Genomic DNA, 5,396 nt, shown 5'->3' with positions numbered 1-5,396 from the left:
TATATTGGTAGCTTTTAATTTACCCATATTCAACTTAGAACACACAGATAATGGCATGACGCTAACACTAGCACCCAAATCACATAATGCATTATCAATCAAGAGATTGCCAATATACAAGGGATAGAAAAACTACCCGGATCTTTTAATTTAGGTGGAGACTTATTTTGAAGTACGACACTACACACTGCAGTGAAAGCTACTGTCTCTACCTCACTAATAGACCTTTTTCTCGTCAATATTTCTTTCATAAATTTTGCATACGAGGGGATTTGTGTTATCAATTCAGTAAAGGGAACTGTTACCTTCAAATCTTTAACCACATCTAGAAACTTACCAAACTGCTTATCCAAGTTTGTCTTCAATTGACGATTGGGGAAAGGAAGTTTGATAATTGGCTTTCGAGCATTCTTATTCTTGTCTGGAGTAGCCACCTTCTCTGGAGTTTTACCCTGCAATGTAGAATTAGATGTGTTAGTATTATCCTCTAGCCCTGCAGGGCTATCAACTACATTGTTTGGTTTAATAGAATCAAGATTAGCATTATTTAATAAAATAGGTTCATCAACTCTGGGCATAGAGGGCCCTTCATAGTTTGAACCACTCCTTAGAGTAATTGCAAATGCTTGATCCGTAGGCCTAGTCGGCTGTGCTGGCAGGGCTCCCTGTTGGCGGGCTTGCAGAGTAGCGGAGAGTTGCGCAATTTGATTATCTACAATTTTATTATGCGCTAGAATTTGATTAATTGTCGCATCCCTACTCTCCATGTGCTTTTGCATATTGACCAACATTGCTCTAATTTCCCCCAAAGAAGGGTCGGAAGATGAGGGGGGTTGTTGTGGTTGATTCTTCTGGCTAGCATTGGGATGAAAATATTTCTGCTGCTGTTGCTGTGGCGCCTGTGGTTCTTGTGGTGGTGGATTTTGAACATTAGTGCCCCGGTAGGAAAGGTATGAATGATTCCGATACCCAGGATTGTAAGTGTTGGAGTATGGGTTATTCTGCCTATAAGCTTGGAAGACATTAACTTGCTCCACGGAACTCCTGCAATCCTGCTCCCAATGACCTACAATACCACAATTTTCACTGAAAGCCTCATTAGAATTATTATTAATTGCAGAAACATTAGCTACATTAGCAGTGCTCAGATTATCTAATTTTTGGCAAATAGAGGTTAGTTGAGCTTGCAAAAAGGATACAGAGTCAACACTATGTTTCCCTTTGTTAGCAAATCCTTTGGGATTCCCATATTGGTAATTGTGTATCGCCATGTCTTCAATAACCTGACCTGCATCATCAACATTAAGATTCATAAATCTCCCACTAGCTGCAGTGTCTAAAATTATTCTAGAGGAATTTCCAATGTCGTTATAAAAGGCTTGGATTAACTGCCATTGTGCTAAATTATGGTGAGGGAATTCTCTTTGTAAGTCCTTGAACCTCTCCCAAGCCTCATATAAAGACTCATCTGCTTCATGGGCAAAGTTCTGAATCGCACTCCGTAGTACTGTTGTTGTCTCTGTAGGATAATACTTGTTATAGAAATTCAAAACAAGAGTTTCCCAGTCAGTTATACCAAGTGTAGTTCTATTTAAGCCATTAAACCACAATTTAGCTTTTCCAGTTAAAGAGAAGGGAAAGAGAATCTCCCTGATCTGGTCTTGAGTGACCCCGGCTTGTCGGATGGTGTTGCAATATTGACAATAATCGGCAATGTGAAGATTCGGGTCTTCACCCTTTGCTCCACTGAATTGCTTCCACTCTATCATCGTTATAAATTGAGGTTTAATTTCAAATTGAACCCCATCAAGAGCCGGAGTAGGGGTGAGATGTGGAAAATCCGTAAGCTTTGGTTGTGAATAATCACTAAGCTTCTTTGGAGCCGCCATCTCTGATTCTGCGTTTGATACTGTCTCTGAATTACTAGAATCAGTTGGAGGATCGCGGTGATTATTGTTAGTATCACCAGAATCCGCCAGGATTTGCTTGTAGAAGTTTTTTTGTCTATGGAAGGAACGTTCGATCTAAGGATCGAAAGGGATGTAACCTGATCTGGAACACCTGGACATAAACAAAAACTAGAAGAAAATATGAGATTTGTCTCAGAGAACTAACGCTCTCTAAGACAAAAGAGAAATAATCTAGACTACAAAAACAATCAAAAATAAAAATAAAACCGTTTTCCCGGCAACGGCGCCAAATTTTTACAGGATAAAGTCGTATCCCCTAATAAAAAAAAATTACCTAAATCACTAACTAAGGTAGATAGGGAAGTAGGGTCGATCTCCACAGGGAAACAAGTCTTTTTACTTCTAATTAATTATTATAATCCAAATTATTTAAGTAACTAATATTTATAATTAAGCAAGAAACTAAACTACAAAGTATAAGAGTAGGGAGAAAACAATATATGGAAGAATCTAGGGCACAAGTTCAACAATAAATAATACTCCAAGGTAAAACAGGGTAATAAATCATTGACATGGAATAGATAACATGATCAACAGGCTCTCGCAATTTATTAATCAACATAGATCTAACAGGCTCTCGCAATTTACTAGATCTAAGTTCTTATTGAAAATAGCCTTTAATATCAAATTAACATCTGCTCGATTCATCAATTTAATATTGCTATATTTTTACAAGCCGCGATTGTAAAACATTAAAACAATCCAATAAGAAATGATCATGCGATACCAATAATCAATAATAGTCAATCATCAATGCATCAATTAACCAGATTGTAAAAGGCTCTCGCTACGTATTACAATCACACAATTAATTTACCGGTATTAAATCTCATCTCTTGAATCTTGACTTAACCATTTATAAATTAACTTGCCTATTGAAACTAGACCTAAACATTAATTCTCATCTCTCGATTCTTGAATCAATATTGTCAAACTCATGCATAAAAAATAGGCCTAATCTAGTCGCAGAGCATTAAATCAATCAATAGGAAATTAATCTAGCATTGATAATCAACAACAATAATTTACCCCTTCATATTATTTATTAGATCCCCATAAACCCTAGAAATGAAACTACTCACACATATTAATAACTAAACTAATCAAAGTAATAAAATAAATCATGATGAAAGGAATAAAATAAAAAAGATTAAAGGAAGAGAAATCGTTACCAAAATAAATCTAGAATTAATGACAGAATTAAGAACAAGGGTTTAGAGAGAGTTTTTGAGAGAGAAGTCTAAGTAGAGTAAGAAAGTCTAAAAGATAAGATGGTTCCTAAAAAATTCCGTACAAATCGTATTTAAACCTTTCCTAAAACACGAATTAAAACTAAACTAATCAGACTCTAGGAAAACACGCGCCCGATCGGGCGAAGGGCCGCCCGATCGGGCCCGCCTTTTTCACAACGCCCATACTGATGTGCCGCGCCCGATCGAGCTTAGCTCACCCGATCGGGCGCGCCTCTCCCTTGAGAGTGCCCTTGCGCGCATCCGCCCGATCGGGCGTATGCTTGCCCGATCGGGCCCGGTCTTCTTCTTCGAGGCTTGGACTTTGATTGGTCTAGATTTCTCGGCCCAACATATTTCCTCTCGGGTCTCAAATACATGGTCAAAATGCCTCGTGATCCCAATTACCGAGCCCTTAATCACCGGCTCTCACCGATCTTGGGCACCAAAAGTGGTCGTGTCCTTCTAGCTTCCGTAGTCGCCAATAAGGCCCGAGAAAATGCTTCAAGAGTGCAATTTCCTGTAAAATACAACTAAAATTACAAAAACATTAGAACACACAAATTAGTAATAAAAATGGCTCGAAAGAGCTAAAAACACTACTAATAATGACAAAGGGACGGGGGTAAAACACTATATAAAATAGACATATCACTAGTGATGATTATTGCTAACTAATTTAGTAGTCAGACGACTAATCAAATTTGAATGTACTTTACTATAGTGTTATGAAGAAGGTACATTGTCGTGCTCCTCAGGGTCGAACATAGAAGTCACTGATGATAATTTACACGATATTGTGATTATATTAAAAATCTGTGTTAGGAAATATTTGCTAATTTGCTATGCATGTTTTACTGATGTGATTTGTTCGTCATAGGCTAGTGCGCACAACAAGAAAATGGACTTGATTGTGCTTTGTATGTGATGAGATTCATGCTTGACATAGTGACTCATTGTATGGATAGTCAACAGTTTGATGCGATAAGTCCTAAAACTTAATGAAATGCTCTTTTGATATGATTTCAAGCCTTAGACATCTAAAATTAGATAACATTGACATGTTATGAGAAATAAATAGTTCATTTGATAAGAAAGGTAGAAAATGGGCTAAATAAAAGTCATATAGGCCATATTTGGACATTTTTTGTTAATATACTCTTTTGATGTGATTTCAAATCTTATACACCTAAAACTAGATAATATTGACATGTTAAGTAGAAGAAATAGATCATTTGATAAGAAATGTAGAAAATAGGCAAAATAGAAGTCATGCATGTAGGCCATATTGGGGCGATTTTTGGTAAAATGCTCTTTTGATTCAATTTTAAGCCTTAGAAACCTAATACTAGGTAACATTGACATGTTATGAGAAAGAAATAGTTCATTTGAAAAGAAATGTAGGAAATGGGCAAACTAGAAGTCATATAGGCGATATTTGAGCCATTTTTAGTAAAATGCATCTTAAAACATAATAAAATGCTCTATTGATGTGATTTCAAGCCTTACACATCTAAAAGTAAATAAAATTGACATGTTTTTAGAAATAAGTAGTTCATTTAATAACAAATGTAGAAAATGGGCTAAAAAGAAGTCATATAGGCCATATTTGGGCCGTTTTTTGTTAATATGCTCCTTTGATGTGATTTCAATCTTTATACACCTAACAAAGGATAATATTGACATGTTATGAGAAAGAAATAGATAATTTGATAAGAAATGTAGAAAATAAGCTAAATAGAAGTCATGCATGTAGGCCATATTAGGGCAATATTTGGTAAAATGCTCTTTTGATTTAATTTTAAGCCTTAGAAACCTATTACTAGGTAATGTTGATATGTTATGAGAAAGAAATAATTTATTTGATAAGAAATTTAGGAAATGGGAAAAGTAGAAGTCATGTAGGCCTTATTTGGGCTATTTTGAGTAAAATGCGTCTTAAAACTTAATAAAATACTCTATTGATGTGATTTCAAGCCTTAGACACCTAATAATTGCCAACATTGACATTTTATAAGAAAGAAATACTTCATTTTATATGAAATGTAGAAAACGGGAAAAGTAGAAGTCATATAGGCCATTTTTTGTAAAATACATATTTTTTAGCCTATTCAATTAATTCTAACATAATTTTTCTGTATTTCAAATTTTGCAAGGTACAAAATGATGGTCCATTGACAATCAAGGAACTTAATGA

The 5,396-nt window shown here is 35.5% G+C and overlaps 1 non-coding gene across 1 annotated transcript; it reads left to right on the top strand.

Annotated features, from left to right (window-relative positions):
• Positions 1–1,401: 1,401 nt before the first annotated feature.
• LOC145641227 (small nucleolar RNA R71) lies at positions 1,402–1,508 on the top strand. Its single transcript, XR_014115286.1, has one exon. It is a non-coding gene; the product is annotated as a small nucleolar RNA R71 (small nucleolar RNA).
• Positions 1,509–5,396: the final 3,888 nt, after the last annotated feature.

This window comes from Chenopodium album, chromosome 7 (genome assembly GCF_948465745.1).
Source record: "Chenopodium album chromosome 7, dcCheAlbu1.1, whole genome shotgun sequence".
Classification (NCBI taxonomy): Eukaryota; Viridiplantae; Streptophyta; class Magnoliopsida; order Caryophyllales; family Amaranthaceae; genus Chenopodium; species Chenopodium album.
The sequence above is the reverse complement of the archived record's forward strand: the minus strand, read 5'-3'. Positions and strand labels throughout refer to the sequence as shown.